The following is a 12,954-nucleotide window of genomic DNA, read 5'->3' as shown; positions in this document are numbered from 1 at the left end:
TGAGGCTCAGGGCCTGGCTATCACATTGTCAGTCCAGAGATTCAGATCCCCTAAATATATCTTAAACCCCAACACCAACTACAACTCCAGCACAGTAGCATGAAAGTCTTATGAAGAGAGATCCCATCTGAGTCCAGTTTCATCACGCATAAACATCAGCTCCAAAGAAGGGCCATCTGACATGGCAGTTAACCCCATCTGCCATGACCATAGAACCCGTGGGTCTCTTTAGCCCTCAAAGGAACCAATACTTGGGGGTTGTATCTACTTTATCTGTCTCTTAGACTCTGCTCAGTTGTGCATAAGGGCAATCCTTCTGACAGCCTCCAGACTCTTTTTTAGAGACTCGCAGCCATATAAACTCATTTCTCCTTTCCATTTCCCCCTTACATTAGGTCATACAGCATTTTAAAGTCAAATGCCTCTTATAGAACCTTGATTTGGACTCTTTAGGGACTTGTGACTGTAAGCTTCTACCCCAAATAAATAGTCTTTATAAAAGCCAACAGAATTCTGGTAATTTGCATAAATACCCCTTTGGCTTACTAATAAACCAAGTGAGAAATGTTAATATTGTATATTAAAATAATCTCATTTTTCTTTTAAAATATGCTATTGTTGAAACAAATTGGTCTTTGTTTAAATTATTCTTTATAGCCTTTTGAAACTCCTTAGCATCAACAGAGAAATTCTTCTCAAATTTCAAGATATGGTATCATTATTAAAATAGTTGTCTGTAAAACTTACAGATATCCTAAACAATTAAACTCATACACAGAACTGATATTAATCCTCTTTATGAAACTTCATTATAAATTGTGTAAATTTATTCAGGGTACTAACCAAATTAAAATGGACATTGTCAAAGATTAATAGGCAGGGCTTAATCAGATATTTTTCTCTGCTTGTCTAAAGTGAGTTCTTTTTCTGGAAAGGAAAAAGAAAACACTTTTTAAAATTTAAAATTTTCATTGTTTTGTCCAATGGGGAGAATGTAGAGTCAAAATGTTTGCAAATTTGTTAATTTTTACAGGTTATTGTTAGTGCCTTCATTATACCTAAATATAAAAGCCATTTTTTTCCCAAAAGAAAATGGTTCTTTACACTTCATCACCTGATCCCAATGTTATTTAGACAATTATTTAGGATATAGTACTAGGAAGAGACACCTGCTTTCCTTTCACATTTAAATATTCCAATTAAGGGCAAATTATTTTAAGCAATGCATATTTGGTTTTAGTCAGAATGAAAGAAATTCATACATCCAACCCATATAGAAAATTGCCTTGTTGTTGATGTGGTAAAACTAAGAGTTCTGAATTTGGTAACAAAACACATGGAGCGAAAAAATATATATAAGAACACTATATTACCAGACATTCCCTGTTACATAGTCTAGGCTTCATTGCTATTTTGTTGAAAATTTTTAAAACATCACAAGCTGCAAAAAAGCTGCAAAAAAAAGTATATATATACACACACACACATACATATGGCCAGTATTTTCATTATGCATGTTGTGTTAGCCACATTGTTTAAATTTTAAAAAGTACTGCTGTGAGGTCAATTATGGAGCTCACAGTTTGCATAAATTTACTAATAACAGTGTACAGTTTGAACCTCTGTATTTCTTGGAATAATAAAAATGCTGGCAGCAAAATACAAAATGTAAAGGATCTAAAGGAAAAGATTTTTAAAATGCTCAAAAACCTCATAAGATATTTGAATTCTTACTCCAGTAACATGCAATCTCTAGTTAATTATATATACAAAAAAAAGACCAAAATATTTGGAAACATTTTCTTTTGCTTTTATTGCTAATATGCCCAGTGACCATGTCAAAACTAATTGCTTTCATTCTGTTTTGAATTTCTATATTCTTTGCTTTTTATTAGTTAACATTTTACTTACTGTATTTCTGTTTCTTTTGGGAAAGAATTTCAAACATATAGAGTTAATTTATTTGTTTGTTAGTTTTTACAAGAGCAGTGCATCTGTAGTACTGTATTTCAGAAGTATTAATTTTGATATTTAAAAATTGACATGTTCTCCAAAGTTCATTCATCTTGATAGTAAATATTAAATAGGCCATTTTAATATTTAAATAGGCCAATCATTTCTGTGTACATGCATGTTAATACATGCATATTAAATAGCATGTATTTACATGTTCAGGGTTTTCATCAAGAGTGGACATTTTTCTGAGGTTCCTTTCATTGGCTGTGGAGCTTTACCCTCTGATCTCTCTTTTGTCTGTAATCTCCAACTGGCCCACTGTTCCCACTCTTATCCCCATCCCCAAATTTCTCTTTCTTATGTAAACTCCTGTTTCTGAAAACTATTTACCATTTTTGATCTAGTTAACTGCTATTTTACTTACTTAATCACTAGGTTACATAGATTCCTCAATTTTGTCACTTAACCTTAGTGTCCCTGTGTGCAGTCTGCTTTTCCTAGAACACAAAGTTTCCCAAGTTCAGGCTTCAAATATTGCTTTTCGAAATCTCAGGACCTAGCATAACCTAGTTTCTCCAGTACATGAAACTTGAAAAACTAAAAATATTAATAAATAAAAACTACTCTTCTATGTGATTATGTTATTAATGGAAAGTTGCAAGAGTAGTTATAGAGTTAGCATTTTCCAATAGCATCATTATCAGACCAGTATCTCACTGGAGATAGAAATCTTATTTATAGCCACACATAATGTTCAACAACCATTATCAGAGGCAATGCCCCTTGTTACTTGCAAGATTCTGCCCCAACACAATGGTCAATCGTAACGTCATTGAATGGTCTGAATGCAGCCCCTGAGCTTGGGCTAGCTCTCATTCAGTTATTATTGGAGGAATGTCTAAATAGGGAGAGTTGGAATTAGTCCCCTTGAGTCTGGGACCATATGCTAGAATAAACTATCCCATTAGCACAATTCAAGCTATCCAGAAATCTATGCCATTTTAAATACCTTCCTAATAACAATTCTTTATTGCCTTTTGTTTTCATGTGATAACAAAATAAATATGATTAGATCTGCTATATATGGAAAAATATTTTGATGTTTCTAGCATGTTTTTTTCAATATTTTCACTGTTGAGCCATAGTTTAACTAGAAAATACTAGACCCAGAGAGAAACTTAGAGGTAATATAATATAGTGTAACTCCCTCATAGTAAATTTAGGTAGAGGTGAAGTTGTTTGTTCCAAGGATTTGGTTGTCTATACTAGAGAGGTGACAATCAGATTTAGGAATGATAGAAAATAAGTTGCTTCACTAAGAAAGTTCATTTTATGCCAGAATCAATGTTACTTTGGTGATGTGTGTCTTTGTTCTATTAACAGTTATGTCCATTTCACAAATACCTCCAAAACAAAGAATACTATTATGTAGAAAATGATAAAATAAAAATAGACACCTAAAATAAATTTGAACAGAAGAACATTTTAATAAAAATAATGGCTGCATATATAATATTTACTTACTATGTGCCAGACACTAATATTTAGATGAATTGTCTCAATTAAAACTGATAAAGATACTGAGTTAAATTTTACATTTATTTCATTTCATTGTTAAAGACATTTTCCAAAAGTTATATCATTTTCCACTTTTACAAGCAGAGATATAACATTACCTTCTCCAATCTACGTTTGCCCACATCTTATAGTATAAATCTGTTATTAAATGCATTCTAATTTGATTGGTAAAAATATTACAATTTGTTTTCTTTGGAAGTTTTTAAATCACTCCATTGGACACTGTTTTTCCTGTTGTCTTTCTACAATCTTAGAGCTTTTTTGAAAGAGAAATATTGTGGTAAGTGGCATTTGGGGTGGCATCGGAAACAGGATTGGGAGCTTTCTGCAAAGTGAAAATCCCCTATAGTACTTAGGGGTGCTTGATACCATTTGACAGAAAGTTTCTACTACCTGTATTAATAACAATTAATTTCTGAAGTTGTTTAAATTAATTTAGTTATTAGAGGTGAATTAAAATCGAAAGAGTATGAAGTCAGTAGTGATTCATCTTTTCTTACTACTCAGACATTCTGCCTTACCCAGGACAGGATTTGGGAGAGTAGTGACCCCTCCAAAGACACCTTTGTGCACGTGCCTTCTTTATTACAACTGAAAAGATGCTGCAGATGATTTCTACTAAAACCAGAATTAGAAAACAGACTACCCTCTTTCACCTCAAGTGATTCTCTATTCCAGTTCTCTTTATTTTCTTTATAGCATTTATCATTTTCTGAAATTATTTCATTGTAAGTTTTATTTGTTATTTGTGTCTCTCATAGCAGTGGAAACTACATAAGCACAAGGGCCATTATGCTCTTGTTGACTACTGTATCCCTCAAACCATGGCCAAAAACATACCAGGCATTCAATAATGAGCTGGTAAGCAACTGAGCCAGGATCGTAATGGCAGATTTTCAGTTACAATTATTGGATTATTGACTGAAGACACCAATTTGTATCATAAGCTGTATTGAGAGATTCTGAGGATGTTATGCACTCCATATTTTAGATTTAAGCATTTTCTAACTGGTCTTTTTTAACATTCGTATTCTTATTCTTTTCTCTCTCTCTACCTTTCTATCTCTCCCTGTCCACTTTTTCTTCATAATCCACCTTGCTCGCCAAATGATTCAAAAAAGCAAATTTTCTACATTTTCCAGATCTTGAAAGGTTTTGCTGTGATGTGTCTATCACATATTTCTAACAAGTACTCTATTATCTATTCATGAAACTGGGTGAAAATGTATTTACTTGAGTCTAGACAGATTTGCTACACGGTTTTAAGATATTGTTTTCCCCAAGGATCTTAAAGTGCAATTTAAATTTTGAATGCATAGAAAGTAGCAGATATCAAACAAGCTTCAGTTCTAATGTGTTTGTTAAGTGCATAAACTTGATAACCTACTTATTGGAATTAATGCTTATGGAATCAAATATAATAATCTTAAAGACACAATTTTTATGTTGGGCCATGTTTATGTGATCTCCAAAACATCCCACTTCAAAGAGTCAAAGAGTTCTTTGTAAGTAGAAGCAGGCAAATCATTTCATTATCAGGCTATTACATCAACACATCATGATTCCTTCTGAATGCAGACTGTTGATATCCTCTGTCTCAATTCCAGCTGGCATTTTTGGACACTCCACTGAATTTTGCAGTTTTTCATCACTTCAACAATGCAGTCTTTTTATTATCTCACATTTTTAAAAATCTTTCCTATATTACAGTCCCAAATGACATATATTCAAATTCTCTCAATCTAATGCTCCAGTAATATTTTTGGCTTCTCATTAAACAAAATTAAAAATGTCATATTACCATGGTGCATTTTAAATAATTAACATTTTAAAACATTTGTGCCATTCCAGCAAAATGACATTTTTTTTCTCCTACGTAAAGAATATACATTATTTTCAAGGTTTAGCTTGATAAGCTGATAACAGTATTAGTCACACGACATTTATTATTTTGCAGTAGATACAAATTATCTATAAAAGGAAGAATTATTTCAGCAAACATATGATAAAATCTGTCTCAGGAGCAGTTAATTCTTTATCATAACACAGGAAGATTGGAAAGGTAACTGAAAAGGAAAATCGTATTTTAAGCTTTGGTTTTGAATGATAATATAGAATTCTACATAATTTTATCTGTTTGGAAATAGTTTCTATTTAGAAAAAAGAGGGTTGTTTCCAGAAATTGGGTATATCAATAAGGATTTCAGATACAAAGCATATTATACTATACAGTCTCTAAAATCAAGAGGCTACATTTTACCTACCAACATTTTAGGAAGGACATATACAACAAAATAAGTGTAATAAACAGCATTAGTTAACTGAATTTTTCAATGCCCCTTCTAGGGTATTTTAGATTTCATGAGTCAACTGCCAAGTGTTTCTGCAGCAACTCAGAATAAGAGTCTAACTCTGCCAATTTCATTATACCAGGTATGACTTGCCATATTTTTCTAACTTGTTCTTTTTTTTTAAATTTCCTCTCCAGTTTCCCGCTTCTGAAAATAGACTCAGAAATTGAACCAATTTCTTATGAAGAGTTGCTATGTTTCAGAAATGCAAACACTGTCATACAATCTGAGTGAAACAGGTCTTGTCACTTTCCAATCTAAAAAAAGTAAAAAGTATTTTGTTAATGTCTACTAATGAAACATTTCCTATTGTTGAATTGAATCATTTTCACTTCATATTGCACAAAATATTGTTCACAACACTTTACATAAAAAAAAACTTATGGAGGATGTAAAAGTCATAAAAATATAAAATAATGATGGCTTGCTAGCAATTGCTGTGTAGAAAATGTTTGCCAACATAATCTAGATTTACCTATGTCAATTTTCCTGGGAGACTGCATTATCCCTTCAAATTGAGCACAGGAGCATATGCAGAAAGCTAAAGAGTGAAGATTTTAATGTAAAGATCAAATTATGTAACTTCTTCTAGTAGTAGAGACAACACAATGAATTATGCATGATAACAGTAGATATAAATTCTTACTAGTGCAGGTTATTCATAGACCAATTAAGACCTAAAAACCCTCTTCTTAGTGTAGGATATTGAAAGGTAATTTAAAAGATTTCAATGCTATTCTAAAATTTTGACTCTCAAATCACAGTGAAATATTTTTAAATGCATAAGGTGGTACTAGTCTTTAGTACAACATTTTAATATAAAAACAAGATAAAGAGTGGATTCTATAGTTAAACATTTATAATAAAATCTAACAAAAATCTATGTATGCTTTCAAAGGATGTAATAATTGTAATTAAGTAACTGTTTTGCTATTAACAAATCTATATTTAGCCCCTTAATTGGCATCAAGAATTTCCTACCTTATATATTTGTTTTGTGTTAATATATTGAATGAACTCAATTATAAGAATGGTCCCATCTTCCTTTATGTCAATGTCCTGTTTTTTCACTACCTTTTCCAAGATAAAGATTTTCTCCTCAAAAAATCCCAAAAAACTCCATCTATTTTATGGTCAGGTGCCATATATATTTAATTGGGGATGAAGTAAACAAGGTTTCTCTACTGAGAAAAAAGTACTCAGTAAATTTTAAAAAAGGGAAATCAAATAAAAATAATTACCTTGGACATGAACCTTTTTCTGTCCCCGTTCATCACTATTGGTAAACATAAAATAAGATTTTATCACAATAAAACCTTAGGTAATATATATGATTAATTCCTCAAATAAATGAGGGCATTTATTTGCTTTTTGAAGTAAGGTAACTATTATTAATAAAGGTTATCTGCTCTTGCACATTGAAACCTATATTATAAACACATCTTTGATAGCATATAAAGAATTAAGTTAAAATTTTTAAAAATAAAACTTTAAAATTAAAAAATCAACATGTTAATTGATTTTTCAAGCTATTCATTCTAAAATTAAGCAGTATAATCATGTTATTTCCAGCTAAGTAGCTTTCAATGTCTCTTCACTGACTTCAGGATAATATTCTCTTTTTTATTTTTTTGAGAATAGCTACAAGTGTACCTCCATATTTTGGGGCTCTTGTACTCTCTAAACTGCTCAATTCTTTGCTTCCAAAAATACTTATTCTTCAATCTGAAACATATATTGTCTGAAATTTCCTTTTCCATTGTTTTCTTAACTGTTACCAACTGTTAAAAAGTCATAGCAGATGTGAAAATCAGATGTAAAAAAATAAAATTCTGTAACCTCAAGGAGTAATGATTAGGGGCTTTATCTCTGAGCTTCAATGGTTTATTTGCCTGTCTCCTTAGTGAACTACAAAATCTTTAAAAGAAAGCCCTTTACCCTATTTTTACAGACCAGTGGCTGCTAGTTTAGGTAGATCATAGCCAATCAATAATTGCTGACTGTTTTATCATTTCTCCCATGAATCTTAAAGCATTAGATAGTAATTAGTTAATTATGGCATTTGCGCACACTTAAACACATAGACCTAAATCTTTCTGTTTCCCAATTTAGGAACCAGAAATTGCATTTTGAAAAGAATACTTAGAAATTTTAAAATGTAAATAATTAGAAGATATTAACAGGAATGTCTTATAAAGAGTATGTAATATATTTTATGTACTATATTTTACAACGTAACACAGAAAAAAAGAAAATCTCCAATTCCCTAAAAAATCTCATTACTTCCCACCAGGTATAAAGACAATGAATAAATCTTCATTCAGTATGGAAAATGAGAAAATCTTTTAAGATTTTATGCTAAGAGAAATTCTACTGAAGGATAAACTTAACATAATGTTCTTATATTAATAACTGACTTTAAGGACAAATGAAAAAAATAACCCTTAGCCTGAGTTCTATTAAGCAAAATCCCATTTTTTTCATTAATTATTGATGTTTTTAAGATTTTCTGTAAAACTAAATAAGACATTTTGACCAATTCAATCATCAAACTGTGTTCTTTGTCTTTCTTGCTTACTTATCCCCAGTCTTATCAAACCTACCTTGTTTGTTTATTTGTTTATTTATCTGTTAATGCATATATAGTAAATCTTTGGGTCAACAATCATATACATATAGTGATAATGCTGTTCTCCTTTCTAATACTATTATCTCTTGAATTTTCTTCTTTCATTTTAATGTTTTTAACCTATCAAAACATTTCTAATAATACTTTTCAGAACAGGTGTCTTTCACGTATTCTTTTCTTCATCTGATATATATCTAGTAATCTTCCATGTTTGTATGATATGTATGTATGGTATTAGCTGTTAGCTTCTTAATCATTTTATTTACCATGGAGGAGTAACTTTCTAAATTTAATTTCTAATTTATTCTCAGTTTCCTCTATCCACTTTTCTTTTCATCTAGATTTATTTTCTTGCATTGTCAGTTTTTATTCCTCTCATTCTTTATTTATTCATTAATTGAATAAAGTTTTGATTGAAATATGTTAAATTCTGTTCTTGAGTTGCTGTTAAGAGCCTCCTTGCTTAGCCCATGCTGAAGGGCAGGTTGATAGGCACAGCTCCTGAGAAAGTTGCCAATTCTCAGAAGTAATATATCTAATGTGACCACCTAGATTACGGACAAAAGCTCTTGCTTCTATTTTCTGGTCATGAAGCCATATGGCAGAAAAGTTATTTTTGGATAATTAGCAACTTCAAAAATTTTCATTCTTGACAGATAATGGATTATTACTACTACAAGGAGAGTCCTTTCCCACAGCCCTTCCTATCATTGACTCATTATGCTGCCGGCTACACAACCCAGAAATAATACAAATGTCCAGACTATATCTCTATATAATAGTGGTTAATTGATAAATCTATGACTAAAGAAAGGGAGAGATTAATTTTGTCTTTTTTCTTTACGAAAGAAAAAGAGAAAGTTGAAGTGATTAGATTAGTCTCAGAAGTAGGCCTTATTTGGTGGGATTGATCATTTCTTTGTTGCTTTCTGGGAATAAGGCCAGTGCGGTTTAGAGGTAGCCAATTTCTCTTCTGTCTGGTTCTTCTCTCCGTCTGGATAGCCCAATCAACAATTCAGTTTTTGGAAATTTCCCTGGAATTCTAACATTTTACTGACCAAAAGTCATAATGCCCAGGATTACTGCAACTTTCCTTTTCTTTTTGATTTTCTAAAGTATTTTCAGAGAAAGAGAAAGAATCAAGCCAAACTAACTAGCTGACATCTAAGGCTAGAAGTTCATCAAAATATTCTCTTTAGTATCTACTTTTAAAGGAATTATACTTGCTTAGTGTTTATATAATGTTCAACCATTCCCCAACCCCATTTCTCACTAAATATTAATTTTGTTAATATGAATCTATCTTTAAAAATAGTATTTATTGAAATAACACAAACTTATGACTCAAAAAGTGACAAATGTGAAGTTCATGAAATTACTAGTGGAGATGAAGTACGATTATTTTCATGCTGAATAAATGTGAAAGTCCAATAAAACAATATATAATCATAATTTCTGTTTTAAATATGTATTTATTTATGTGTTTACTTTCTGATTAAGTTCTACAATCCCAGAGTTTATAGTTCATGTGAAGATTATGTGTGGATTAATAGATAAAAGTTCAGTGTCTTTTAACTAAAACCATACTGCACCTCATTAATTATAGCAGTTATGTATACATATATATATTTTAATAACTGCACAGATCGATGATGACTTTTCTCTTTTCCAATGGAAAGTTTGCAACTATTTTAAAAACTCCACTATCACTTATCTACTTTTTTGTTTATTCATTCAGATATTTATGTAGTATCTATTTTGTTCTAATGTTGTGTTAGGGATAAAACATTAAAATGCAGACAAATATTGTGCCTACATTGAACTTGCATGTACTCATTAAATAATAACTTCAAAGGCACTATTTTAATGAGACATTTAAGCAGATAGGTTTAGAGTTAAAAACTGTCATTATTATTGGAATCTGTTTTACTGCTCTGAACTCTTATAACATTAAATAACCTTCAAGAGTAAGTGTGGGTTTTGAATCACAGATCCAAGATAATGTGCAGCAGATACTTTTAATAACAGTTTCTGAATATGAATTCATGAGTGTGTGAAATGGAGCAGATCATTAGGGACAGTACTGTGAAGTTCAGACCTACAGTAAACATTTTAACATTTTTACAAAATGCCATATTGAGATTAAAGGCTAATATTTATTTTGAACCATCTATTTCTAGGAATATAGGATATTTATAAATGTTTTAACTCAATCTTATTGTTTTCATTTAGAATTTTACCCCTGAGACTTCCACACATTCTCTGGCCAGTAAACTTAAATTATGATTTATTCCCAATAATGAGTCATTTTCCAGATGATATCTGCTCCCAAACACTGGCTGTGTGAATTCTAACAAATGAATTTCCAACTACGGTCAAGTTGTTTTATATTGGATGATTTATTAATATCTTTACTTTTGTTTTTGAACACTGCTCTATTTTTCTGGTTTTGGAGATCAAGAACACTCAATGATAACATTCTAAACTAATTTGCTTTTTAAAATCTGCACATATATTAAAATATTTAAACCCTTCAATATATTTAATCATCTGAATGAAAATGGACTGAAAAAATCTTCAAACCAGATGATATATATCATTATATCACAATAACAAGAAAATGTGTATGGATTAAAATGTTTACAAACACTTCACATTTTATCAGAAAATTTTAGTCTTGTTGCAGTTAAGACTAAAATGTAAACAAGATGGAAATTTAATCAAATTCCTGCATATGACATGTAAAGTAAATCTAATTTAAAACTTGAAAGTTCCACTGATAAATATATGCCAGATTAAAATTGGGAAAAGATGTTGCAAAATACCCAAAGTTAAATCAACTCCTTATGTATTCAATAATATTCTCAGTATATGAATATGTAAAAGACACAATGATTTAGTTAAAAGTTAAAGCCATTAAAACTAAAGCAAAGTGACAGTATCTTTTAGTTCTGTGCAAAAATAACATTAAATTTGAAAATTATGTTTAAAATTATTAATTGACACAACTACTCATCCTTTATTAAGTTCATGTTACACTCAGTAAACTGACTGCAATAATTTCTGTAATAGATGTTGCTGGACAAGCTAAGAGGAACAGGGAATGTCTGTGTCATCCAGAGTCTTAAAACATAAAAACATTTAACAAAACAATGCAAAAAGCAATTATAAGAATACAGCAGTTTGGGAGGTACCACTAATCCCATTGACATACAGGCTCATGACATCATTTTCAGCACCCTTTTGCCCATATGTCTTAACATGGAAATAAATAATTTATCTGATTAGTGATAGGGGGGCACCCCTTTAGAGTGCCCCTTTCAGCCTTTCCCACTTTGGGAGATTTTCCTATTGTCAAGGCTTTCCCTTTCTGCTATTATGAAGGTGACCAATATCCATAGGGTTAGGGTGTGCTTCTGACTGTTGTTCTCTGACCGTGAATGAGTAACTGCATTAGGGTTCTCTGGGGAAACAAAACTGACAGAAGTTATCTGTAAATGTTAGGAGAGATTTTTATAAGAGTTTTCTCACGTGAAAAACTGTAGGGGCGGGCAAATTGATTTGAAATGAGTAATAGGAGCAAACAATGATTAATAGTCACTCTTAAAAGTAGGGATGCCTAGAGGTAAATGAACTTGCCTTGTAAAAATTGAGGAAATAGAGATTTTATTAGAAGAGGTGTCAGGTAGCTCCATGGGTAAATATTTGAGGTGGCTTTTGTGATATGCTTCAGAATTTGGTAGGTAGCAATGAGAAAAAGAGAGAGAGGTCAGGAGGTAGAGCCACTTGAATATAGCATTCCATGTACAAAGTATTATGATCGGAAAATGCATATGAAAACCAGAGAAAGTAGCTTAGCCAAGTTCACAGTCTGGAGTGTGAGGCATGGTTGCAATACTGAGAAAGATATGAATAAAGTAGATATTAACTACTTGAAATTTCTTATTTATTTATTTATTTATTTATTTATTTATTTATTTATTTATTTTTATTTATTTAATTCCCCTCCCCTCCCCCGGTTGTCTGTTTTCTGTGTCTTTTTGCTGCGTCTTGTTTCTTTGTCCACTTCTGTTGTCGTCAGCAGCATGGGAAGTGTGGGTGGTGCCATTCCTGGGTAGGCTGCTCCCTCATTCGTGCTGGGCGGCTCTCCTTATGGGCGCGCTACTTGCGCGTGGGGCTCCCCTACGCGGGGGACACCCCTGCGTGGCAGGGCACTCCTTGCGCGCATCAGCACTGCGTATGGGCCAGCTCCACACGGGTCAAGGAGGCCCGAGGCTTGAACCGCGGACCTCCCATGTGGTAGATGGACGCCCTAACCACTGGGCCAAAGTCCGTTTCCAAAATTTCTTAATAAAGGTTGCCTGCCGGTTGCTGATGTGGTTTGAGTACCAGCTTTCCATATACAAGGTCCTGGATTCAATCCCTGGTCCCAGTATCTAA

Source organism: Dasypus novemcinctus, chromosome 15 (genome assembly GCF_030445035.2).
Source record: "Dasypus novemcinctus isolate mDasNov1 chromosome 15, mDasNov1.1.hap2, whole genome shotgun sequence".
In the NCBI taxonomy this organism is placed as follows: domain Eukaryota; kingdom Metazoa; phylum Chordata; class Mammalia; order Cingulata; family Dasypodidae; genus Dasypus; species Dasypus novemcinctus.
This window is presented reverse-complemented; position numbering follows the sequence as displayed.